The sequence below is a fragment of the Mus musculus genome, chromosome 4 (genome assembly GCF_000001635.26).
Source record: "Mus musculus strain C57BL/6J chromosome 4, GRCm38.p6 C57BL/6J".
NCBI classification, from domain to species: domain Eukaryota; kingdom Metazoa; phylum Chordata; class Mammalia; order Rodentia; family Muridae; genus Mus; species Mus musculus.
The window spans coordinates 40,134,777-40,162,678 of record NC_000070.6 but is presented as its reverse complement, the minus strand read 5'-3'; the positions used below and the strand labels follow the sequence as shown (position 1 = coordinate 40,162,678).

General features: G+C 44.8%; 1 protein-coding gene across 1 annotated transcript in view; it reads right to left on the bottom strand.

Moving 5' to 3' along the window:
* Positions 1-19,414, bottom strand: part of Aco1 (aconitase 1) — a 55,745-nt gene extending 36,331 nt beyond the window's left edge. The window contains exon 1 of the mRNA NM_007386.2: positions 19,138-19,414. The gene's annotated coding sequence lies outside the window, so the exon portion shown is untranslated. The remainder of the gene's footprint in view (positions 1-19,137) is intronic.
* Positions 19,415-27,902: the final 8,488 nt, after the last annotated feature.

The window sequence follows — 27,902 nt, the reverse complement described above, 5'->3', positions numbered from 1 at the left end:
GAATAGCAAGTACTCTTAACCTCCAAGCCATCTCTCCAAGCCCTCCCTAATATTTTTAATTTAAGTATAACAATAGTTAGTAATTTCCCTGCTTCATCTCAAGGTTTATATGAGTAAATATTATTTAGATAGTTGATACATTTATAGAACGACCAATATGGCAGGATGGTATTATTGCACAGGGTAGAATTGTCTGTGAGAATGCAAAGTGTGGGTGTCTACAATTCTTCACTACAGTGGTATAAATCTTCACTAAGGACACAAGAGTCCGTCTTGGGACTGGTTGCCTCAGCAGGAAGGCTTGGGTTTTGTGTATCCTTTACGATCCTTTACATTTTAAACTATGAGCACATACAAGTTTTTAAAATACTAGATAAAAATTTAAAAGAAACAGCTATCTGTGCATCAATTCAAAGTGCAGTACAGAACTAAGTGCCAACCCAAAACATTTTACATTTAAAATGACTGAAAGCCTGGAGCTTTTGTGTACAGAGAGGATGCCTGTGAGGGTTTGTATATGCTTGGCCCAGGGAGTGGCACTATTTGGACGTGTGGCCTTTTTGAAGTAGGTATGGCCCTGTTGGAGTAGGTGTGCCACTGTGGGAGTGGGCTTTAAGACCGTAGTCCTAGCTACCTGAAAGTCAGTCTTCCACTAGCAGCCTTCAGATGAAGATGCAGAATTCTCAGCTTCTCCTGCACCATGTCTGTCTAGATGCTGCCATGTCCCCACCCTGATGATACTGGACTGAACCTGTTGTCTTTTATAAGACTTGCATTGGTCATGGTGTCTGTTCGCAGCAGTAAAATCCTAAGACAGTGCCATAAACCTAAGATTTTATAACTGAATTCACATGATTAGGCACAAGCAAAACACAGGTATGCTAACAAACAGTATACAAGATTAGCTTTAGAGATACACACACACACACACACAAACACATATGAAACATATGGTATGTGAAGCATAAACAAGTGGATTTCATATTGAGACTTCATTTCATCATTAAGAGATCTAATTGTACACATGCAAATATTTCAAAAACCAAAATAATTTGCAAGAATACTTGACACAGGGTCTGTCTATGCAGCCCTGGCTGGCCTGTCACTCACCATGTAGCCAATGGTGGCTCTGCACTTATGCCAGCAATTCTCTTTTGCTTCCTGGGTATAGGATTATAGCCAAATGCCACCCTGCCCAGCTATAATGTAAACATTCAAACACTTCTGGTCTGAAGCATTTCATGAATGAGTACCCAGCCTGGACTAGGTAGTCCGGGGAGAAGCAGTTAAGAGTTAATAGTACAACAAGACTCCCTGTCTTATATTGGGTTTCTGTTGTTGTGAGAAAACACTGACCAAAATCAATTTTTTTGCGGGGGGGGGAGGGGTATGTTTCATCTTCCAACTCTGGGGTCACAGTCTGTCATCGATGAAGGTCAGGGAAGGGCTGATGCAGAGGACACAGAAGAACACTGCTTACTGGTTTGCTCTCCCATGGATTGCTCAACTTGCTCTCTTATAGACCCCAGGACCGCCTGCCCAGGATGGCATCATCCACAGCAGCCTGGGCCTTCCACATCAATTACTAATCAAGAAAATGTCCAGAGATGTGCCTACAGGTCAATCTGGTCAAGGCATTTTCTTAATGGAGTGTCCCTCTTCCCAGATGTGGTGGTCTGAATGAGAACTTCCCCCAGAGGCTTAGCTGCTTAAACACTTGGTCCCCAGTAGGTGGCACTGTTCAGGGTGTTTTAGGAGGTGTAGCCTTGCTGGAGAAAGTGTGTCACTGGGGGTGGGGGTGAAGCTTTGAGATTTAAAAAGCCACAGGCCATTCCTGGTCCCTCCCCCACCCGCTTCCTGCTTGTGGCTCTCAGCTTCCAGACCCAGCTGCCATGTCTGTGATGTCATCATGGACTCTGGTCCCTCTGGAGCCCAAAGCCCAGAAAAACTCTTCTTCGGTACGGTGCTCTGGTCTCAGTGCTTTTCCACAGCAACAGGAAAGTAACTAGAGTAATACACTAGATAACTCCAGCACCTATCAAGTGGACAAAAAAACTCAGCAGTGCATGGAGAGGAGGCTGCACGGGGCAGTGATTTAAGCATGTGCTGTCTGTTTGTTGTCTGTTTGTTTGTTTTTGACAGGGTCTCAATGTGTAACTCAGGCTACTTGGAACTTGCTATGTGGTAAGACTGGCCTTGAACTCACGGATATACCTGTCTCTACCTCCTAAGAGCTGGAGTTAAAAGAGACATGCACCTCCATGCCCCAGCCTTATGGTTGGTTGTCTTTTTTGAAGTGGGGGTACATGTAAGATGAAGCATCATACAAATGCAAGAGACTTGTTAGTGTGCCTTAGTAAGAGGGGAACCAACCAAGTCTAAAAAAAAAAAAAAAAAAAAACATCAAAACTCTCTAATAAGAAAAATCAAAACTTGTCTACTTAAATAGTTTGGAAATCTTTGGGCCCGTGAAATTGAGATTCATCAATTTGAAGACGGCATCCATTTACAAACACCACATTACTACATCCTTTGGATTTGCCATCCACGCCTTAGGCCTCACGGTCAAATTTTTCACCCCACATGATAGCAACTACAATGATAAACCTGTTGTTTCTCCTGCCTAGACGAAAAAAAAAAAAAAAAAAAAAAAAAAAAAAAAAAAAAAAAAGATTGACTGAAGAACATCTCCAGGGCTTCAGTCAGAGGAAGTGTGGAAAACTCAAAGAACTGAGCAAATCTGTCACTCGCTTCTTCAGATACTCTTACGTTCTGAATCCTTCTTATCTCCGTATCGTGTCCTAAAGGTGCTAGGCCTGGAGCCAGCCAAACATGTACAATGAAATCAACTGCTCACCTGTACCCATATCTACTGCCGTTCAGTGAGGGCAGTTAGCTGATTTCCTTAGCATTGCTCTCAGATGCCCTGGGTGCAACACACGTCCTCACGTGAATCCTGTTTCTCCCACCAGCCTGCAGAGCCAGGGTGCCCAATATGGCTCCTGCAGAAACTGGCTGGTGTAAAGAGTTCTTACTGCCTCCCTTTTCCTTAGGAAGATGGTAACAGTACCATGGTCACCAAGCGAACTCTACTCGTAGGTGTTAGAGGAGAAAGGAAACACTTCCTACTCAGCGAACAGAAGCCGGTACCGACCTGCATACCCTGAGCTGCTCAACAGTCTGTGGGGGAGCGCGTCACTGCATGGAGGGTGGCCAGGAGCCATTTAATGCAACTACGAAAAGTCAACTGGAAATCATGAGTAATGATCCTGAGATGGCTCTGGCAGTGCTCACCCATGCTGCGCTGAGCCACTTCTCTGCATCCCTGCCTCTGAGCACACATGTGCACACAGGACTGCGTGTCCACACAGCACACAACCCCAACCAATGTTGCCTAGCACTGCAGCTCAGATTCAAGACTATTGTATATTATGAGCTACAGTCAAAGTTTCCTGTTCTCACAGAGTAATTTAATTATGGAAAACAAAAAACTTTTAATGTTTCTTACTATCGTTCTGGTTAAGTACCAAATTAGTGTTTCTTTGAGTTGTAATGTATTAACATGTTTGGTTTTTAAAAAGTGCAATTTGATCGTTAACTTGAGTTTCATTTAAAAAAAAAATAAATCAATTTTGGATTAGGATTTCAACAGAGTTTCCTTTAAGAGTGATTTTTTTTTAATGTATGTAAGCATGCTGTCATAGACCAGAACCCATTACAGATGGTTGTGAGCCACCTTGTGGTTGCTGAGAATTGAACTCAGGACCTCTGGAATAAGAGTCAATGCTCTTAACCGCTGAGCCATCTCTCCTGCCCCTCAACAGAGTTTCTATCCATTTCTGAAATGTCCCTAAGAACGCACTTGCCATTTTGTATTCTATGTTTATTTGAGGCAGCATTGTCAGCATTGATGGTTATAAAATCAGGATACCGATCAGCGCCAACCCTACAGCATCACGTATTCAGCCAAGATTTAATTCTTCATATGAAACAAAAGAAGCACATTCATTCCATTAGTGTGTAGAATTGCTTTTTCCTTAGCAGATACTAAAATTGTGTGTGTATAGTCATTAACACATATATCAAAGATATATTTTAAAATACATTTCTTAATATTTCAGTAAATACTTGGAGCCTATGCCTTTTTCTACACCTATACCCAAGGTTGTGTAAAAATCCCACGAGCAACAAGGGATCAGGAGGGAGAGCTGTGTAAGGAGCCCTGTAGGAGCTCTGCCAAGAGCTGTGTAAGGCAGCCCTGTGCGGTCTTCTGCAGTCCTGGTAGGAGCTCTGCCAAGGCAACACACCAGCACTCCTACTTCCGAGAGATGCTACAATGTATTTACCCTAGGAAGGCACAGAGAGGCGTGAACTCTGGCGGTCCCCACTGCTCAACTCCTGCTGTAGAAGTAATGCTGGTCCAACCAGGCTACCCACCTGCCCCTAACTGAAGACAGCTGCCAGAAGTCTCTTAGGACCAGCTCAGCATTGAATGGCGGGACAATTCTTCCCTCCAGCACCTCTTCTGAGTCATGCCTTATCCATGGCCTGCCCACCTTTACTGAGCCACAGGTCAAAAACAATAGCAGCTGTGTTACTGCAACTAAAAACTGGTTTTGCTTGGAAGTTGAGAAATAATCTGGAGGACTCAAGAATCTAGGGGCACTCCACAGCTCCACTCACATTACCACTCTTGGTGCAAATCTCCATACAGGAGGTCCTAGTGGCTTGGTAATTCCACAAGAAATCCCCAAATGACCATATTTCAATGAGGAAGTGGGGGAAAGGACCTTTGGCTGGGAATAGGTCCAGATCTAGCACAGATCCTAGGCATGGCCAATGCTTTCTCGGTCAGCTTCTTTCCCTGGTCAAACTCTAACCCATTCCTAACCCTGTGCTGCCACAGTCCCCCAATCTCCAAACTACTCCAAGGTCTGCAGCTTTGTCCAGGAAGCCCACCGACTGGCTAGGGGGCCCTACCTCCTTTTGAGTAAACACAGGCTCCAGTTTTCCTCTCTAGCTGTGCGTTCTCCCCTGTGGCTTTGCTCTGGCCTCTTTCCTCTGTTTTGGGAACACTGAAAGACAGGAATGGGCCCAGAGAGTGGACTGTGGATTTGGGGAATTGGCCAGCACATAATCCTGGCTTCTTCTGTGGGTAAGTGGGAAGCATCCGCATACATAGCAGGATGTTTTAGGCACAGAATGCAATGATATTAGAGGCAGGAGGAAAAGCAAACATGTAAAAAAGAAGAGAAAATTAGACGACTTGGGCAATGCTATCCTAAAGAGCGAAGCTAAGGCAATCATTCAGAGCCCGCCCTCCTTGGAGGCTTAGCGGAATACTTAGGGCTCTGGAACACTCACCTCTGGCCACTCAGCCAAGTGAAAGCGGAAGAGTTCTTACACAGGAGGATTTAATAAAGGGGACCCCTTCACTGTACCTCCTCCTGGAAGCAAAGTTAATCATTTGGTAGGACACTGACTGGCTCAAGGCTAACCTACTATGAAGTGATAGCTACGTGAACTGCACGCCAGAATTCTCACAGGACACACTGCACAAGGACAGCGCAGGCTACAAACACTGAGTTTTTAGAGGAAATCACAAAATAAACAAAAGCCCAAGTATCAGGCACAAATATCCTAATCTGAGATAGACATATAAAGGCGGAGCCATGCAGATAAGGAGTTCTGAGTTCTCCTTGGTCTGCTGGTAACTGTCCTGTGGTCTCCGTGTGGGATCTGGAACCTTCTCTTGTGCATATTCAGCGTCAGGTAAACTTCCAGCGCACGTAGGCCTACCCTGACCTGGCTGTTTGCAAACATCACCAAACAATGCCGCGCCTCTGTACACAGAGCTTTAGAGGCCCCTAATCCACTTAAACTGTCCTCGGCTGTCAGTTCCTAGAAGCAGGCCAGCTAGGTGAAAGGATTTTACATCTCCGCTTTCCCCCCAAGCACCCTGGAAAGTTGTGTTAACGTTCTTTCCTGCCAGCTGTGAACAGAGGTGCACAGACCAGGCAAGATGATCTGTTCTTACTTTTTGCCAAGTTTCTTCAAGATATAAAAAGCAATCTTTATATTTCCTTAACAGCTAATAAAGTTAAATATTTCTGCTTTGTCTGTTAGATATGTGAATTTCTCCATTTGTAAACTGCTTATCTGCCAGTAAGGTCAAACTGGGTGACAAACTGAGATGGCCTCTGGTGACCAAATGTTCTAATCCCCAAGGAATGTAAGTGAGATGTTAATATTGATAAGAGTCAGTGCTGAAACCCCAGAGGGAATCGGACAGCCCTTGCTCTGCGCCTGGATTTGAGACTCAGACTCTGGGTTCCCCCTTACATAACCAAAGCTCTAAAATATGTTGCACAACTGGCCCAGAGCTTGCACAATTGAGAGCCTCACTGCCTACAGCAGCAAGCAAAGAGGCTCATTGGTTTAACTGTGAGCAAAATTCCCATCTAGGCCAAGGTGCTTTGCTATGTATGTGTGGCCCTAGATTAAACCTCCATATCCAAGCAGCAATTACAAGAGTATTGTAAGAGGAAGACTGAGAACCGCTTAGGAATGGATGCCAACTCACCACCCTTGCTTGAACGGTATGTTGAGCCATATTCTAACTAAGCAGCATCAGGACCAAAGGGTGCATGCCAGTTCTGTCCACCAAAGACATACTAGTTTAGAGCAAACTGCCACTGATCAGGGTAACAAAACAAAACAAAACAAAACAAAACAAACAAAACCAGACAAATGAGACTGCATCTTCCCCATCGGACTCCAGCCTACAGCTTCACTAGGCCTATGCTACCCTCACTCTCAGAGTTGAATCCTGTCACGCTGCCTGATGTGAAAGAGGCCCTACAGTCAACACTACCTACCTTTGCACCCTCAGAGGAGGAAGCAGAGGAGTGATCCTGAATAGCAGAACCCCATTGGTGGTGGGTGAGTGCGGAGTTTGGGGCTGTTAGTTTTTGTGTGGGGGCAGTACATCAGTTTCTTGGGAACTGCACGCTCTGTACACGCCTGATAGGGCAGGAACCACATCACAGAGAGCACACTCTGAGGACTGCTCACTTGGGTGAGCAAATTACAGATTACAGTCTAGGTGCCGGCAGGGAGAGGTTCCCTCGGCGTTTCTTGCCGGGTGGCCTCCTTTCCCCATGGTCCGTTCTGAACGTATACAGCCTGAACGTTCACAGCTCTCAACTCGAAAGTCAGTCCTCACGTTTAGAGTTTACTTCAGTTCACAGCTATGCTATGCTCCATTTTCTTCTCTCTATTTAAAGAGAAATTAATTGGTCCTATTCCCAAACTGACTGGTGTGTAAACATTATGCTACTTATAAACAACTTATTTTGTTTAAAAAAAAAAAAAGCAAGGATGTCTATATAAGCATAAATACTGAGGTCAGATGTCCCCAGAAAGGCAGACTCACCATGGCTTGTCCCCAGCTCTAGGAAGGCTGTGCTGTCTGCGTGTTGTGGGTGCACGTGGGAAATGGATTTTCTCAGAAACGGGGTAGCTCTGATCCTTCCAGATATTTGTAAAAGCTATTTCAACCCAATGAAAATCTCTTAGCTTATAACTAGAAGCTAGAGTCACGTGTGTGGCATTTGTAACCAAATGACTCACTGGAGAAGCCAGTACGATGATCTACATTGGGAAGAGACTAGAAGACCACAGTGGCACAGACAAAGGCATTGGCAAAAGCAATGGCCCTGGGGCGGTCGGCCCTGGGGCAGGACAGCCCAGAGATTAGGTAGGAGTGCTGACTGCTCTTCCAGAGTACCTGACTTTGATTCCCAGCACCCATGTCTCCAAACCACACCCAACTCCAGCACCAGATAATCTGATGCCTGCTGCTGGCCCCTGCAGGCACTGAATTCACACACACACACACACACACACACCTCAAAAAAAGAGAGAGAGAAAGAGAGAGAGAGAGAGAGAGAGAGAGAGAGAGAGAGAGAGAGAAAGGAAGGAAGGAAGGAAGGAAGGAAGGAAAGAAAGAAAGAAAGAAAGAAAGAAAGAAAGAAAGAAAGAAAGAAAGAGAAAGGAAGAAGTTAAAGGTGGTATACACCTTTAATCCCAGAATTGGGGGGCCAGAGGCAGGTGGATCTATATGAGTTCAACACTAGTCTAATCTAAATAGTGAGTTCCCGGACAGCCAGAGCTACATAATGAGGCCCCGTCACAAAAGAACCAAACCAAACCAAAACTCCCCCAAACACACACACACACACACACACACACACACACACACACACACACACACACACAATGAAGCAGTTGCCGGCTCTGGCAGCACTGGCAGCACCTTTTTCTGGAGTACCGATTACATAGAGCACCGACTACATGGAACACCGACTATATACTACACACAGAGCTGCCATTGTGCTAAGCGTCCCTTCTCAGAAGCCTGTGCCAGGCTGTCTTCTTCTTGGTACATTTGGACGTTACTTATTGGTCTATTTTCTTTCAGTTTTCTGTCCTATCCTAGGTGACTGACCAGAGAGCAGGCCATATATTTCTAGAGTTTTAAATGGATGTGAAACAATTAGTTTTCATGTAGGCATCCGACATTTCCGTGCTCTGCTTTCCAAATGTACAAAATAAGGTAGATCTCGGATCTAAAGTAAGTTTGGACAATGGTCTAGAAAGTCTTCTAAAAACAATTTCTGACTTGTGCATTCAATAGATACTTCTACGAATTGACTTAGAAATTGTGGTAGGTCTGAGGGAGACACCAGCAAAGACACAGAGACAGAGCTCCCACCATTATAGGCCAGTACACAGAGACTAGACAAGTGAGTGTCCATGTAGAATGTGGGGTGGGGAGTCTGCTCTTTGTAAAGTAGAGGCAAGGCCAACAGGCAGCTCAGGGGCAATGGGAAGGAGGGTCAGGTGACCAACGGTCCCGCATTGAAGCCACCCAAGCAGAGAACTGAAGGCACAGCTCCTCCACGCAATTCTCAGTTAAGGTATGAGTAATCTGCAAGAGGGTGAGATCTCATGCAAAGGCCCTGTGGTAGAGGCCAGAATGGAGGTGAGCGAGGACCAGAGGGAAAACACCAAGCTGGGACTGTAACAGGCTACTTGGGGCTTTTCAGCCACTGGGTGGGGCTTTGTAGAGACAGTTATACATTCCTGGCTGTTCACCTGGTTTAAATGATAAGCTTTCAACAAAAAAAGTTTGTTAAACTATGATGAGGCATGAACTCAGTAGGAAAATATTAGATGATAATTAAGATGTGGTTCCTTCCTGAGTCTGACATAACCTTTGTTTCTTTTTAGTTCATTACTAAACAATACTGAGAATTCTGGGTATGCAGCACAGAAATGATCATGTCATACCGAGCACGTGCACACAGGCTCTGTAAATACGGTCATGATCTGGGAAAAGGGGCAGGCCATAGCAATGCCTGATAAGTAAGTTCTTTTGGGGGACTTCACAGTCCTGAAGAGGGCTCTGTCCTTACCTGTATCTCAAAGACAAAGAATCGACCCAATTAACTCATTTTAAGTTAGCTGAAGCAAATCAAAACAACAGAAGACTCATTTCTATTTTTAGTATCATTGGGTAGTTAATTGAAACAGTTTCACAAAATGTTGCTGAATTTCAGCATTTATAGATTCTGGAGACATCTAGGAAAAACAGCCACAAGGCACAGAACACCAATCCAGAAAGCAGAGCTGCTGAGGCAGAGGTCAGGCTCTAGGCCAGCTGGCCTTGTTCTCTGCTTGGGAAGGTAACCCTCAATTCCTCTGGGTCTGTGCTCTTCACTCTGTAGTTCCTAACAGTCATTAGTGGGCTTAGTAAGTTTTGCCTGCAGAGACCCCAATTACGCTCTCTGCATCTAAGTTGTGAATGTGCGTGAATGTGAAAGTGTATATGTGAGAGTATGTGTGTGTGAATAAGTGTGTGTGACTGTGTGTGTGTGTGACTGCGTATGTGTGAGTGTGTGAATGTGTGTGTTATAAATGTTACTTTATTTCCTCAGATGATGCAATGAGACAAGAGCCGTGCCCAATCTGTATGAATGCATGGCTTGGGTTGAGCTCAGAGCATTTCTTTCTCTGTTCTAACTATCTCTAAGGTCTAGGCCTGGATGCTTCAAGTCTCTATACAATCTAATCTTCCAAGTAGACTGATTTGATCTGGCTTCTCTTGGCTCTCAGTGAATTTCTCTGCTTGGCCTCACACTAACTTTGGCAATCTGTTCTAATCTTCTGGCTCCTCCTTATTCTCCGGTTCATTCTGTCTTCATCTGTGTCTAGCCTGCTCTCCCTGCCACCTGCCTTTGTAAAATGCTCTGGCAAAAGCTGCTACACTTTCTCTTTGTGCTACTCCTGAGTACCTTCTCCTGGCACTCAATTAGACATCACTTTCAAACTTGCCTGCTTCCTTCTACAAACTAATTCTTACCTTCACTGTTAGGGATTAGAGTTGTGCGCTAAGGGTGTGTCTGTAGCCCAGACAGAGCATACTGTAATCTAAAGTGTGTCAGAAATCCAGCCAGATTACACAGACCTAGAAAGTCTAAGGATGGGATCACTTGCTAAAGAAGTCCTGTTGCTGGATTAAAATCCCTGTATTTGTGTGTGTGTGTGTGTGTGTGTTGTTGTTGTTGTTTTGAGACTGGGTCTTCATGCATAGCCTAGTCTGGCCTTTTACTCTCAATCCTCTTATCTCAGTTTCCCAATGCTAGAATTTGAGTCGGATGTGCCACCATTCCTGGCTTGTATGTAAGTTTGGAGGAAGAGCAGAGGGGTGAGTTACATTGCAGAGCAGGTGAGACTCATTTAAAAAAAGAAAAAAGGAACCTGAATGACTTCCTCAAGCCCTTGAATTTTTGTGGGGATGAGCTTTTGACTTAAATTTTAGGACGTCACCACAAAAGGCTGTATGTGTAGCCTCCAGGGACCTCCCGGGCCCACTTTTACCTTGGCATTCATCGGGTTTGGGAGGTCCAAGGTGGTCTAGTCAGGATCTCAGAACTGTCAGGATGCAGAGAAAATGACCATGCTAATGAAGTTCCCAGAAGCCCATGTACACGAACCGGTCTCAATGATTTCCCACAAGAACAGCAAAGTCTGCAGGACCTGAGGCTCCTGTCTCTGACCAGCATATTCCTGCCCCACAGCAGGGCATCATCATAGCCAGGCAGTTGGATCCTTTTGAAGCCACAGGCAGACGTGTTGAGATAGGAACAGCAGTGCAAAATGTAGTCCCTCAAACTCTTTGGCAACCACGCTCTAGTTCCAGCTCAGTGAATACATGTGGCGTAGCTTACACATGTGACTCCCGGTGACATTGAGTCTTGGTATCTGGGATTCCTTGGACAGTGCAAGGAAGGAATATCAAAACTTCATTCGGCCTGTGGGTCATGTGTATCTTAGGATAATGTGACCTAATATGTTTGGAGATAACATCACCTTACTACAAGGTCTCCTGATACGAGAGAAGGAACTGATGGGATTCACTCAAGCATTTGCTGAGTCCCGGAGGTGGGTGGGGTTAGGACCAAAGCTGGGAAGCACAGTAATTAACAGCATTACAGACCAGAAGCAGCTACTGCACAAGGACATGTGGATTGTCACTGCAGTGCCAGGCACCTCAAAGCGCTGATAATATCTTTAAGCAACTCATCCACAAGGTGCCACTATTTTATTTTGTAGGTGACAAGACAGTCAGAAGGGTTAGGTCACCTGTTGAGGCCTCTGGGTGGTAACCTAGCTAGAAGTCAATCTCAGGCCTCCCTTGCCACAGACAACTCTCTTGTACCTAGGATGCAACCTCTCAGCTACAGGCAGAGTCATTTCACATATGAACATCCAAATTAAATAGTGTTTGAAAAAATTAAACTCAAATAATCTTCAAACTCTAAGGCATCTATGTGAGGACCAGATAGCCTCAAGCTCCCTAAAATGTCCTTGACTTTGGACAACTCTGAAAGGTTGGGTTGATGTGAATAATAAAGGCAACAGCAGCATGAAGGCAACTGAGCCCTTATCTTTGCTAATGCAGGAAACAACATCCTGAGTCCCAAGGCTCATCGTCTTTACATCTCCCTGGTACAGCTCTCCAACATGGCAGATTCTTGGCAGTTCTTGAGCAAGTCTATTGAGTGCTCTTCTTCTCAATCAAAGATTCAAACTAGTGAATCACATAGGAGGCCAACTTAGAATGGTGCATGTTCAGGAACCATGTCATAACCTGTCCTGTAATGCTAACATACAAAGGACGAGGAGGACTACGAATAATCAGTGGTCCACACAAGTCATTTGGAGTGACGGCACAAGGCAAGTCATACAAAGACAAGTGTTCCCAAACTGCCCTAAGGTTAGGAGTGAATGAGAGAGAAAAGTAGGGAGACTCATCTGCCAAGTCGTCAGAGTGCTTGGGAAAACTCTTGACAGCCAAGTCTAAGGAACTGCTGGCTCAGAGAATGAGATGTCGTAAGGTAGTTAATGCGGTAAGAATCGTGCTGAGTTGCTCTGACATACAGTGCTTAGCAAGGTGGTTTCATGCCCTTGCAAGTTTACAAAGTAACATTTAATCCCCAATTCTTTGGTTTCTAATCTGCACTTGAGTTTGACTGCCCCTTAAGGTGGTAGACAAGAACTTTTTCTGTCTTCTTAAGGAAGATTAAAGAAACATCACTTTGTTTTCTTTGCAGATTTAAAGTCACAGCACCTGTCTGTACATCTCTGCCCCTCATTACAAGGAATACTGGGATAACTGAATGAGTTAATATACTAAGCACTGTACGTTCTGGGAGCTCTATGATACAAGTTACAGTAACTGATGAGATTGTTACCAAATTACTGCACGAAGCTTGGCAGGCTAGAAAAGTAGCCTATTCCTCTTGCTAAAGATTTAAATCTATACTTTAAACAGAGCCAAGAAACACTCTCACCCAATAAAAGGGACCCGATAAGATATGGATGTCTAAGTCTTTTTCCTGGAGTAGGAAGAAGCATGGTAAGAGCTGACAGATTTAAAGGCTCCAGATACAGATGCTAATTTTGTTTGAGACGAGAAAAACAAACAACTGGCCCATCACAACTCTTTAAGACTTTCAAAAATCTATGCAAATGAGAGAAACTTTACTTGGCCGCAGGTAATGTTTGAAAACATCTCTTTTACATTCATTTTATTCCTCCATTAATTCTTTTTAATATATTTTTATTTACTGCATGTGAGTGGTTTTGCCTACATGTGTGCATGTGCACTGTTTGGGTGCCTGGTACAGGTGGAGAGGCCAGAAGGTGGCACTGGATCCCCTGACACTGGAGTTACAGACGGTTGTGAGCTATCATGTGGGTGCTGGGAAAAAAGCTTCCAGGCTCTTTGGAAGATCAGCTAATATTCTTAAACTAGTGAGCCATCTATCCAGGCCCCCTCCAGCGAGTCTTATCAACTCACTTGGCATGCATTTCTTGAGCATCTTCTTAGAAGTAATTACTAGGTTCCACAGGTGAAAAGAAGATAAAAAGACACACCTTTTATACAAAGATTACAACCTAACAGAAAAGACTGGCATAGACACACATTTAATTACAGTATGAGAAGGGTCAGAAAAAAGAGTAGCCCATATAAACAGCCACAACTGGGATCTGAAAAAGGCTTTAGGAAAGCCAGGGTTGGCCGGGGCAAAAGGAAGAGCAAAGGCCGAGAGGGTTCAAGGCTTGCAGAGGCTCCACCTGGCCCACATGAGGCAACTGAAAAGCAGGCAGACAGGCAGACAGACAGACAGACAGACAGACTACAAAAGAACCACGAAGAAAGGTGTTTGTTCTTGTTTTTCATTTAAGTAGCTGAATATGAAGATGACAACTCCTGGTACAGGGAGGACGGAGGAAGAATGGTATGGATGGAAACGGGACTGGTCACTAGGTAATGTTCAGAATGTAGAAGCCAGATCACCCTCTTTTCCATGTACTTTTGTGCCCCAAATTTCTTATTAAAATAGTTCAAAATGAGACATCAAGTGAGTGAGTGAAAGAGAAGACAGAAAGGCAGAGACTGATGGGGGGACGGGGTGGAGGCACCCAAAGGATCCAAGAAGATGGTCAGCTGATGGCACTAAACCTATAAGGAACTTCTAAACTCCCAGTCAAGTGGACAAAGGGTCACAGCAGACTCCAGGGGGAAGTCAGCACAGCCTAGCCCAGCACTGCCCAGAATGACTCCAGTGGTCAGTGTGCCTGTTTTCAGTTCCCCATGCCTTGCCCTCCTCTCCTCTCTCCACTGGAAAAATGACCTGCAAATCTCTGCTGCCAGGCAGCCTGTGGGTAACTCATCGTAGGAACGGAGCAACCGTCTCCTCCGTGTGCAGAGATTAGCTTTTATCACAAGCAAATGCAGAATGTATTTATACTGCAAAGCTCTAAGAAGCAAGGTTGAGGAAAATCTAAAACCCACATTAACCCCATCACCAAGAGAAATCCACTCATTACTGTGGCAAACCAGTTTCTTTACCCAGGTAATCACACAGGGACACACACACACACACACACACACACACACACACACACACATGTATGTACGTACGTACCCATGAGCACACACACACAAATAGAGATCATAGGAAAATACTCATTTTAGACTTCTTATGTTAAAAACACCGTACTAGATCTTTGTAACTCCAGTGCAAGGGTTTCCATAAGGGCCCATCAACAAACATTTTGCTTTTAGCACTTTTAACCTCTGGTAAGAATTTAAGTCAAACACTAGGAATATAAATTGAAATATTTTGACTTGAGAGGGTTTGCTCTGAATATTTTAAGTTAATATGTACTAGTATTACACATACTCATTCAGAAATGTGCCATGACAATATCACTTGCTGTGGTGGTTTGAATAGGAATGGCCCCTGTGGTCTCATATATTTGAATGCTTGGTCATCTGGGAGTCACACTACTTGAGAAGGATTAGGAAGTACTGGCATGTTGGAGGATGTACGTCACTGTGGGTGGGCTCTGAGTTTCTCCTCGCTGCCTGAGGATCTGCATGTGGATCCAGCATGACGTCTGCCTTCCTGCCACCTGCCACCGTGTTCCCAGTTATGATGATAATGGACTAAACCTCTGAAACTAAGCAAGTCTCAAGTAAATGCTTTCTTTTCTAAGAGTTGCCATTCATGATGTCTCTTCGCAGCAACAGAACACTAAGACACTGGCCTGATTTGGGGAGTGTGGTGTAGGAGTATTCTTACCAAAGAAATCACCCCATCTCCCTTTAAAGGCATAGGCTGTTCTAATTTACTTTTTTTTTTGCTTTAAGTTGTAAAACGAACCTATGAATCTGACAGGAGAGATGAGGCTCTTATATCACAAACACTAAGAGAGAAAAGGCTCCTGACTTGTTGGTTTCATCTTACCCTCCTTCTCAGAAATAGCAACTGTTAATAGTTTAGTGTTTGTTTTCCATTTCTGAGGCTACTTGACATTCCTGGGTGTGAGATCACATGGGAATACAACTTATGTATGTATATAGGTAACAAATATGCACATTAGCTACAGTATGTGTAAAACATGTCTATATAACACATATGATAAATATTATAATATACATGTGTACGAGGAAGGTTTGTCCCTGCCCCTGAAGTTAGGATAGCTGATAGAGATGCTTTGGGTCTTTAGTTCACAGAATTCAACAAGTCAAAACTCTCTAAGTTCAGGTGTCATTTTCTGAGCCCAATAGTACAATTAGTCACTCACCCTCACGGACTTGCTCCTTCTTTTGTATAGACAGACTTTCAGCTTAACCCAATATTTTAACCCTGACACACTCTTTTCTAACTGGATATATAGTTTCTGAGGTGTTTCTTTTCCCCTGTAAATCCTACTATCAACAAGTGTGGCACCTGAAATGCCTGGGAGGAAGGTGCCTGGATGAAGATACAGCCCACTGAACCCTCCTTTCCACAGAGTGCGAGCCAAGCCCTATTGGCTTTTCACAGACAGCTGATAAATGGGATAAGGAGATATTGTCCTTGATTAACAAGAAGGAATGAAAAAAGACCTCAAACATGTTGCCAATAAGTATGCACTAAATAAAAGACAAAGTTGAAGGAAAAAAGAAAGAGATGCTGCTGGGTTTGTGCCTACAGTTAAAGTCTACACTGTATTAGAAGGCGGGTCCATCTACCCCAGTGTAAATCTGAGATGGCTCTAGAGAGCCTGGAATAGGATTCCCCTCACTGTGCATACCATGGAGTCCTTCTGTTAACAACCTACTCTGCATTCTTCTATGATTGATTCTAAGACCTCCGTAGCTTCAACTTCCACACACATCCACCTTGGAGATTCCAGTCCCAGAATTCCTGAAGAACGTCCTTTTCTGCACAGAAGATATTTTTGAAGCATTCTAGTGTAAGAGTTTGTAAACTATGGCCCAGTACCTGTTTTGTAAATAAAGTTTTATTTGAACACAGATATGCTCCTTTGCTTATATTGCCATGGCTGCTTTCTTACAGTAGCAGCATAAGAACTGAATGGTTGTGGTTTTTGCTGTCTGGCTTTTCACACACACACACACACACACACACACACACACACACACATGTTGATCAATATTAGTATATTTTAAATACAGCCTTCCCTGTCCCCATCTACCAAAAATTTGGAAGACTTGAATAAAACACCTCATACCTAATATCTTTGTTCAGGCAAAGGAGTCTGACTTTGCCAAAAAAAACAAAAAGAAAAGAAAGGAAGGAAGGAAGGAAGGAAAGAAGGAAGAAAGAAAGAAAGAAAGAAAGAAAGAAAGAAGGAAAGAGAGAAAAGAAAGAGAAAAGAAACCAAATTAAATGCACCTTGGCTCCAACAGCAGCAGTGTGCTGGTAAATGTTTAGCAATTTGTTCCCAGGTAGAAAAAAACTCATACATGGAGTGCTGGATGATTTCCATGTTGTAAATAAATATTCTCATTATGGTCCATTTCAAGCTACAGAAATGTAACACTGCTGAACACAGAGTTGAGAAGACACGTGCACAAACACTAGCATAAATCTCTCTCAGGAAACCATGGGTGTTTGGGACACCTACTAACCACAGTCTAGTTGGAAAGTCAGAGACACGAAAGTTCTGAGAGATGAAGTAACCTTCACAATGCGAGGCCAAGAACGGACACAGGTTGGGAGGGACTTTCCTATGCAGACTCTAGTGGTCGCATGAGGAGGTATCTGCTCCTAAAAGACAGGAGATTGGAGCAAACAAGACAAACAATGTTGTTTGTCGGGGAAAAGGTAATAAATACCATTTATTTTAATTGTCATCTTTACATGTAGGCCTCTGGTTTCCTTTGCATGTGCTTTTTTTGATGCACACCTTCCTAGCAGGTATTGCTTTCTTACATGACCGTGTTTCATGTACACATACAGGCAGGAAATGATCTCAACTGGACGGTACTTACCTATGCTCTTGACTGTAAATTCCAGACAGGCCCTTCACCTTCTAAAATCATTCATTTCCCAAGGTCCAGAAGAGTTGGAGCTGAGATAAACATCTACTCAAGGATGAATAAGAGAGGCTCCAGTATCAACAATGTGTATAACAAGAACACAAGGGCTCAGATCCCAGCCCCCTTCTCCCGACTGTGGGAGCAACAGCATGAGGACAATCATTTCTAATGTATTACTTAAAGTGCTGAAGCTGCTCAATCAGAACACAATAGCCTCTTTGGGTAGAGGATTAAGAAACTTGTTTGCTTTGAGGTATACATTTTTTGATAATATGTATATAACTTCTATCTCAAATTCCTGTAGACAGCATGAAACAAAGGAAAGACTCTAATGCAGGGTTCCATCTATCACACACAGACACAATGGGCAACTGCTTTCCAGTGGCAGAGGCAGGACCACACACAGAGCTCACCAGGAATGTGGAAGTGGCAGAATTCGGAGACTGGGACACCATACTTCAACAGACCCAAGGCTAGAAACCCCCAACAGAACTGAACACAGGGATAAGGAGGCAAAAACATGCCACCTGGTGTTTTAGACATGACCTCTCAACTGCTTGGTAATCTTACAGCAACCCCTACACATTTGGCATGGTCTAGTCACACCCACCTCCCTGAACTCACAGGTCTGGTGTGCTACATCAGGTTTACACACATCAACTCAGCAGGCACAGAAACAACCAAGGCACACATGAACATCACCCAAAGCCACCACCAACTGTGGGGATCTCGTATTCCGTTGGAAAGTGAGGTCCAGAGTGCTCCTGGGTATCAGAGGTTAACTCCTCCACGGTGCGGAATGGAAGAACCATAAATAAAGTGGCAAACCCAGTGAACTATGCCTCCTAAGCACTGGCTACTTCGGTGGTTCTAAAGTATGCTGCAGAGAAACACAGGCGCAGGTGTTTGGACGGTCAAAACCACTCTTTAAGCAATACAATGTTACATTTTCACCAATATACTTAAAAGTCTTCAGAAGCTACATGACCTGTCATACTGCAACAGGCTGAGTGTCTTCTAAGCAGAGATTTGCAGGAAGGTTAAAGAATGCCATTCTTAATAACAGTGTTTTGGAAACTACAGAATCGGTCTATCTGAATTAAGTATATTAAGTGTCTATACGCTGTATTTATACACTGCAAAAATCAATAGGTACAATCTATATAACAAAGGTTCTTTAGGCGCGCTGCCGGTCCTAAATGCAAAAGTTCGGCAACTTCTGCTGGGAGGCTGTCATGCGTGCTGCAGGGAGATCTGCGGTTCTAGTGCACTGGGCTGGCCAGAGTGGTACAGTCCCGTTCTCCTTGGGTTTCTCAATCAATCACCTTGGACTCTATGCCCTTCCACTGAGGGGGCTCTTACCCTCACCCCGCCTGCCTTCGCCCCGTGCTGGGGACTCCAATCTGCCGGGCACAATCGTTCCTTTCTATCCCGTGGGCTGGGCCTGGCACAATGACACCCCGGCGGTGCGGCCCTCACACCAAGGCGAGAACTCCCGGGGCGCCGAGTAGAGCCACTCCCAGTCCAGAGCGACGCAGGCTGGGGAGCGAGTAGAGAGGTCACCCCAGGAGCCAGCTCCACCGCCTCCCCGCAGCTCTCCCCGTGTCCTCGGGTCTGCACCCGTGGGAAAGGCCTGCACGGACGCCCCGGGGCCGCGTGGTACTCACCGCTCACAGTGCAGTTCCCGGAGCACACAGGCGGGTGCTAGCAATGTCCCAGGCCGACTCCGCGCTCCTCCCACTGAGCGGTCCTCCGGACGCTCCGGCAGCGAGGCGGGACCGGTGGAGAGCGGGCCGGAACCAGCTGCTGCGGGAGAGGGGCGGGGCCCGGGCCTCACTCCGCCCCCCGAGGGGCGGAGCCTGGGCACCTCCTCCCTCTAGAAGCTGCAAGCGATGGCTGAAGCTTGCAGTCTAGTCCGGGTGCGCCCTCCCTTCGGAACCTTCCGATCTTGGCAGATGGGCGGAGTCTAGGGCCTATTCCGCCCCAAGGCCCAGATCTGACTTGAGGTTGCGGCCAAGGGGCAGAGCTTGGGAACACCTCTTCTTTCCAGAGCCTGAAGGCAGACCATACCGAGGGACGAGTCCCAGGCCCCTACATGGCCAGGTTTAGGGGCTGGGCACCGTCCCACCCCTAGAACAAGAGACTCGTGGCCACGGACGGGGGCGGAGCCTAGGACCTGCTCCACCCCTCTGTACCTCCTAGGCCCGAAGGCCCGAAGCTGAAGGCTATTGATCTTCGTGGCTCCTCCCCATAGGCGGGAGAAACTGGGCCCCGAGGCTGCATCTAGCTTTGCTAGTGGCTCAGTCCCAGGAAGTGTAGAGCCGATTTCTAGGCTTTTCCTCTTTTGGAGCGTGGAGAAGGCTGACTGTCCCTCACGAGGGGCAGAGTGTGACATGTAACTGCCTGACTAACGTAGGGAGCCTTAGGATTTCTGTTGCTGCGATGAAACGCCATGACCAAAAAGCAAGCTGAGGAGAAAGGGGTTTATTTGGCTTACACTTCCAATTCACTGGAGGAAGTCAGGACAGGAACACAAGCAGGGCTAGAACCTGGAAGCAAGCACTGATGCAGAGGCCGTGGGGGTGATGCTTAATGCCTTGCTTCCATGCCTTGCTCAGCCTGCTTTATCATAGAACTCAGGACTACCAGCCTAGGTGAGACCACTCACCATGGGCTGGGCCCTCTCCCATTGAGAAAATGGTGAGAAAATGCCTTACAGCTGGATCTCATGGAGGCATTTTCTCAACTGAGACTCCTTCCTCTCTGATGACTAATTTGTGTCAAGTTGGCACACAAAACGCCACCTTTCTTTTAAATGCTGGGTGGTAAGTACGTTTTCTGAGTGCCTCTTCCAGTGTCCCCCACCTCCTCCACCTTGCCCTTCACTTCCTATTCCTACCCCAACTACTGTTTTGTTTTAGATTTCTTCCCGAGGGTTTAGTTGTTTGGGGTTTTTGGTTTGATTTTTGAGTCAGATACTCATGGGCCCCAGGCAGGCTTAGAGCTCATTGTTTGGTGGAACTCCCCAGACCTTGGACTCCCTACATCTACCTTTAAAGTGCCGGGACTGCAGGTTCTGTCCCACCACACCCAGCTCTTATAAAAGGCAGTTTCTCCGTTATTACTAGCTCAAAGCACAGGAAGTATACATCAGGAGCACACTTCAACATGTCTGTAGCTTACACAGAATGCAAACTTTCTATATATAAAACTTGGTTTTAGCCTACAGCAACCCATTAATTACAGCACATGCTGTCCACCGATCTAAAGTCTGAGCTGTGAGACTGAGTGGGGGTTCCGTCCATGCTTAGCAGTTTAGCCTCTCAAGTCAATGTGAATTTGGAAACATGATTGATTAGCTCTAGATGAAAGGATGTAAGGTTTTGCTGCCCAGATCATTTGGAAATTCAGTGTAGGCTTCTACATTGAGTTAACACGAACGAGCATCATATAGGGAGAATGACTAGTAACTAGTATGTCAAGCACTTGGCTAGCGATGGGTTTTGCTGCTCTAGGTTGCTCCCTTAGTGTTGAAGGCCCTGAGTTCCAGGAACTCATCACAGGGTGGATTTGAGTTCCAAGCTGTCCAAGCCTAAGGCTGGTTATTCCAGGTACTCAGGGCAGAGGTGTATTGCTCTTGCTTCCTTCTGCTCTGCAGCAGGTAGAGTTATAACTCCTGATCTTTGGCTGAGACCAAGCTTTACAGTCTCTGCTTTTTGTTCTTCAGAGCCCCTGCCTGTCTTTACACTTTTGCTATTCCTATATAGTCATAGTTTCTTGCATTTTCTTTGGAAACCCTTTAACCACTCCCTAGTGTTATAGTTCAGAGCTCTTGAAGGGCTCGGGAACTCTTAGCTGCCTTCTGTGTTGTTGCTCTGAGCTTTGGCCGTTGGGGTCTCTTAGATCTTGATGACTCTGGAATGCTTCAGCTACCTCATCATTGCCAATGCCAGTGCTGCTGTCTGTGCCATCAGATATGGAAGTCGCATTTTCCTCCATACAACCTGCCTAGCTTGATTAAGACTGTAGACAAAGAGATTATTTGTTAGGTGTTGTGCTAGGCCTAATATTGCAATCCCAGAAGAAGTCTCGAAGATTAAAAAAACAATTAGGGGAAACAGTCTTCTCACATAGCCGGAAGGGGACTATGACATACTTGTGTATGGACTGTAATTCCACCAACCACAGCCCCTGCATGTGCATAGTTCTACCTTACCAATCACAAGTGCTGCATAAACAAACTGACAAGCTTTACTTAAGAACCAATCACAGCAAGCCCCACATTGCACCAATCACAGTTTGTTTTTCTTCCCGAGTCAGTAGAGAGTTACTCTCTTCTCCAGTCTGGAGGAAGAACTAACTTCCCAATGAGCAGACTCATCTAGAATTTACTATCTCTGTTTTATGGAGAACAGAGTCTTCCAAAGCCAGTGCAGTTTGCTGAAGAGGTCGTGATTGGAACAGCAGCTCCTGGATCAAAAGTTTTAGCTTCAACAGCAGCCAGTAGGTGCAGTGCTGCTTGTTTCTGTGAAATAGCTAACTGTTGAGTAGCAGTATCCTCCTAGCCTTGCACTTTGGAAGGAAACTTCTTAAGCTATAAACTTCTTAAGCTATAAGGGGAGGTGAATCAACGGGATGTTTCAAGACGGGATATTTAAAGGGAGATGAAACACGCCATCCTGCAGGGAATCTTCTTAAAACGGTAAATAAATGACTCAAAATAGCTCCAGGAAGTCCCTAGAACTGACCAGAATCACTCCCTGCTTCAAGCACCTATAAACAGTAAGAATTGTTCAGAGTCACTCTCAGACAAGCCAAGCTGCCTGGAAGAAGCAAAGACCAGCAGAGCTGCCTGGAAGAGATCCGTACCAACTATGCAACTTAGAAAAAACACTCCAAAACACTGAATTGCTTGTGGGATGTGCATTGTGTCCCACGTTTCTAGTTTGTGTGAACTGTCATCCATGATAGGGTGGGCTTGGTGATACAGATGTCTTTGAGTAATTTCTGCTCCTATAAGTAACCCCTCACACATATTTCTATAAGTAACACAAATAAAACTCACTGGTTTGATAGTTGGACTTTGACAGTGTCTGTACTTTGGTCTCTGATCAGTTTCCTGTCTGGGATGAGTAGACATTTCTTCATATCTCTCTAGGAATGGTGTCTCAGCATTTCCCCAGGGCATCTATGGTGCATTTAAAGCAACCACAATGCTCTGATGAGTCTGCCAGTTGCCAAGAGAAGCTGCTTTGTAGAGAGAGCCCCACCCAAGGACATAGGGTACAAAAAAACATGTTTGGCAGTTGTTGATCTCTGGCACCCAATAGCTTAACTTATTAGGAGGGAACGTGATCATTTGAAATGTGCTTGAAATAAAGTCTTATCATCTGTACGTAATTATGCTTAATCTCTAGCCAGATGTCAGTGGGGGAAGAGTTGGTCCTTCTCATCTGTCTAAATAGTCTGTACAGTTAATGCTGTTACCATGCACTGCTCCCACTAGAAGTAGAGACCCGTGGTTGAACTTTTACATGTCACTCAATTCAGCTCCTCCAACCACCACTGAAGAGTTGCCAGGTATGAAATGTGCCACTGTATATCTGACTCTTGCGTTTCCATGTATGCTTCTCCCATCATGCTACACAATGTTACCCTGGACTATTCTTAATTTTGAAGAGGAGGTATAATTTCTGTATTCTAACAGGAGGCTTTCCACCCACCTCCCAAATTCCATTCACAATTTTTTTTTCTTGGATGCCCTGGGCATTAAGGTGAGAGTGGAAGGCTGGGAGTAGTCAAGCTGATTTGAACTTGTCCTGAGGTAGGCCTATCTTAAGGTTCAGTGACAACGTGAATATAACTGATAACTAGTGAAGAAAACAATTCAATCATAGATGTGAACAGAAAGGCGACAGCTAACATGCTTAGCAACATATGGGAGGTTCCTATACCCTTCTTCTTGGCTGCTCTTTGCCATGCCATCAGTGGCATGGTATTTGGGAACATAGTGGCCTCTCTTCCACTACTGTCCTTGCTGCCTCTCTGTGATATTTAACTGTGGTGTTGAATTTTAGACATTTTAATTTCCTATAGGCTTTTCCAACTCTGTACTTTTATGATTCAGGTCTTCATTTTTGGATCCTCTGTTTGAGGCCCATCCACTATACTCTTGTTCATCTTGTGTCAGATGTAACTCTATAAGCTGATAAGTTTTCCTTGATCTGTGTGATGGTTTATATATGCTTGGCCCAGAGAGTAGCACTATTTGGAGTTGTGACCCTGTTGAAGTAGGTGTGGCCTTGTTGGAGTAGGTGTGTCACTGTGGATGTGGGCTTTAAGAACCTTATTCTAGATGTCTGGAAGCCAGTATTCTGCTAGCAGCCTTCAGATGAAGATATAGAAATCTCAGCTCCTTCTGCACCATGCCTGCCTAGATGCTGCCATGTTCTCGCCTTGATGATAATGGACCGAACCTCTGAACCTGTAAGCCAGCCCCAATTAAATGTTGTTTTTATAAGTGTTGCCTTGGTCATGGTGTCTGTTCACAGCAGTAAAACCCTAACTAAGACAGTCTGTTACTATGCAAAATTCCTGCCACTCTGAGCTGAAGCCTGCTATGTCTCCCTCATTTTAAATGTATTATCAAAATTAACTTCAGTCCCCATACAGGGTAAAAACCCTTACTCATCTTCACATTCTTTATTTCTAGTCGTGTGGTGCATCATCACCTGATGTTCTCAAGTCACTTTTCAGTCATCATATCTCAAGTGGGAGTTTAGTATTGTCTCTTAACTCTCTGTCCACCTACCCAGTTTCTATGTTGTCCTGACTCTTGAATCTTGAATTTGAATTTTGATTGGTTGTGAAAGATGAACATTCAGGGTCTTGAGAACCGTGGGGCCATGCTTACACAGAATCTGCCTACTAAATATTTCTGTCATGGTACAAAAAGTTGTAGTCACTAGCAGAGTGTCTGTTTTGTGACTTTCTGAGATGAAACTACTCAAGTATGGCGGGTACTCGGTTCTACTTTACTGGCCAGAGGCAGAAGAGCCTTAATGAAAAGTTACCATACTCAGCTGGCAACGTTATCTTCCAGAGCCTTTACCATGAGAAGAGTAATGATTTCATTAGTGCCTTAGTGTGGTTTTTGTTACTGTGATAAAACACTGACCAAAAGCAAGTTGGGCAGGCTAAGGTTTATTTCATCTTCCACTTCAAGGTGGAAGTCCATCACTGAGGGAACGGAGTCAAGGCAGGAACCTGGAGATAGGAAGTAAGGCAGAAGCCATGGAGGAATGCAGCTCATTTTCTTGTTCCCCATGGCTTGCTGCATTTCCTTCCTTCCTTCCTTCCTTCCTTCCTTCCTTCCTTCCTTCCTTCCTTCCTTTTCTTGTCTTTTTTAAAAAAAGATTTATCTATTTTATTTATATGAGTACAGTGTAGCTGTCTTCAGACACACTAGAAGAAAGCATCAGGTCCCATTACAGACGGTCGTGAGCTACTATATTGTTGCTGGGAATTGAATACAGGACCTCTGGAAGAGCAACCTGTGCTCTTAACCACTGAGCCATCTCTCCAGCCCCCATACTTGATTTCTTATACAACTCAAGACCACCTGCCCAGGGGTGGCCACAGTGGTCTTCCCACCCCACCCCCATCAATACTTAATCAAGAAAATGTCCCATAGACTTGCCTAAAGGTCAATGTGATAGAGGCTTTTTCTCTCTTGAGATTCCCTCTTCCCAAATGACCCTAGCTTGTGTCAAGTTGACAGAAAACTAACCAGCCTATTTGGAGGCCTGTTAAGCTCTCAGGACTGCCTCTTTCTATTCCACACTGACTCCATTGCAGTGATATGTGGCTTGGGAACACATTCTGAGAAATGCAACCCTAAGATTTCTTGATCAGTAGGTGCTAGAATCATATGTGGCCAGAGTTGTATAGCGGCCTCTTGTGAATTAAAATGTGGTTACCAGGTGCATTAATACGCTGGACCTTCAATTTGGTGAAAGATTCTATGAACACTGTCTAACTGACTGTACAGCTTATAATGTTCTTTCATATGTGCATAATTTCTTAGGAGGGAAGGGGTACCAGAGAAAGCTTTATTATACTGCTCTCAAGCCTCAGGGTACCCTGAAAGCATAAGCACTACACTCATAAAGAGGCTGGTTTGACACAAAACGTGGCTAGAAGTTCACCTTTTGAGAAACACCAGTGATATTTCTCAGAATCACCAGAGGACACATTAAAAATATAGTTTCCCACGTACCCTGTCCTAAAGTGTCTGCTTTATTATCTTCTGGATGGGATCTGTTTCCAGATTCTGAGGAAGTTAAGATTTTGCCACACACAGTTCTGTTCTAGCGTGCTCATCCATTGGCACCAGGGACCTGCTGCCTAGATAGACTTCATGAGGATGGGGAAGCATGCCAGTTTGTCCCTTATCTGGCATATGGAGCCACATCGCATCACGGATGCCAGCACAGGGCTGCTGACTCTGGCCTGCTGTCACCACCTCACCACTGCTTGCTCATTGGTTCCTGTTGGCCTCCATACTGTTCAGGTTTCTCTTGCGTAACACAGAGGAATGCAATTTGTTTGTCAGTGAATGAAGTATAAAGGGTTCCTCCTGAATTTCTTATTTGAGAAGACTAAAATATCTACTTTTTTCTTCATTCAATGTATATCTTTTTCCATGACAGGAAAAATTTGAAATTAATACCTATTTTTCTTCTAAATCCCAAAAAAGCTATCATCATTAGGAAAGGCAGCAGCATCTTTGTGCCATGTAATATTCAGCCCCGCCCCTCCCTCAATCTGCCACATACTTAATTTCCTGCTCTTTCTTACTGCCTAGGTATTCGAATCCTTAGAGGCCTTCCCAGAATGCTCTGGCCAGCCACTGATACTAAAGCAACATTTCCCTCAAGATAGCTAATAGAAAGTATTCTCAAATGCCCATTTAAACTGTTTGTGGTCTGTAAAGTTACCAGTACTGTTTCACTAGAAAGATGAGAAAACCGGCGTTCAGAGTGGTCGTGTTAGTCGCCTCAGGTCACAGAGCAAATGGCTGTCTTGGTTTCCATGTAGACACATCTTACTCCAGAGCTCATTCTTTCGACCTTTACCCAACAAAGCAGCCAGACACCCTGTCATCATGACTACTGTTAGTTACAGAAAAAGGAGGGAATTAGATATCCTGGGAACTAACTTTAGTCACCATGTTGTCTACAATACCGTATTAACCTGTTTTCACGCTTGTTCTCTCTGATTGCAGTACAGAGATCCGTGCTGTAGTGCGGTAATGTAGGGTCAGGTCACTTAGGTAAGTAAGTGGAGTCTTCCTAGGTGGTGGGGTGTTAGAAACCAAGGGCAGCACAATTGTGAATCTCAGGATTGTTGTGTAATTACCGAGTGTTTTAGTCAGGGTTTCTATTCCTGCACAAACATCATGACCAAGAAGCAAGTTGAGGAGGAAAGGGTTTATTCAGCTTACAATTCCATACTGCTGTTCATCACCAAGAAAGTCAGGACTGGAACTCAAACAGGTCAGGAAGCAGGAGCTGATGCAGAGGCCATGGAGGGATGTTCTTTACTGGCTTGCTTCCCCTGGCTTGCTCAGCCTGCTCTCTTATAGAACCCAGGACTACCAGCCCAGAGATGGTCCCACCCACAAGGGGCCTTTCCCCCTTGATCACTAATTGAGAAAATGCCTTACAGTTGGATCTCATGGAGGCATTTCCTCAACTGAAGCTCCTTTCTCTGTGATAACTCCAGCTGTGTCAAGTTGACACAAAACTAGCCAGTACACCAAGTGTCTAGTATCCTTCAAGTTCAAGTATGTTAATTTTCTAGGTTTCTTTTAAATGCATTGCTTTTTTTTTTTTTTTTTTTTTTTTTTTTTTTGGATAGGAAACTGTCAGGGCTGGCCCATCATATCTATCTGGGCACTGAAATACAATGCTGTGACCCAAAGCAGCTGTTGTTGACTTATATTTCCAATGAAATGGTTGAGTAGCCTTGACAGATGAAAGGAGAAAAGAACAGCAAATGTGTTGCTTGCCTGCGGGGGAGAGGGGAGGTGGGGGGGAGGGGAAGCTGGGGGCTGGTAGTGTAGTTCAGTTGGTAGAGTGGTTTTTAACATGGAAGAACTTTTCTCATCATGTTCATTTCCTACAAACTACAGAATAAAATATCTTGCCTATTCCAAGTTCGGCTATGAAAGTGCCAAGAGGAAGTGAACAAGATCGCGGTCAGCTGCTGCCCTCTGTTGGCAGAATGTGAACGCGTGATAAGCAGACAGGGAACAGCAGTAGAGTAATAAGCAAGATTGGACAGAAGCTGCTGACCCCTGTGCTTGAATTAGGGAAAAGCTGGAAGAGGCTGAGGAGGAGGGCGACCCTGTAGGAGGACCAGAAACCTC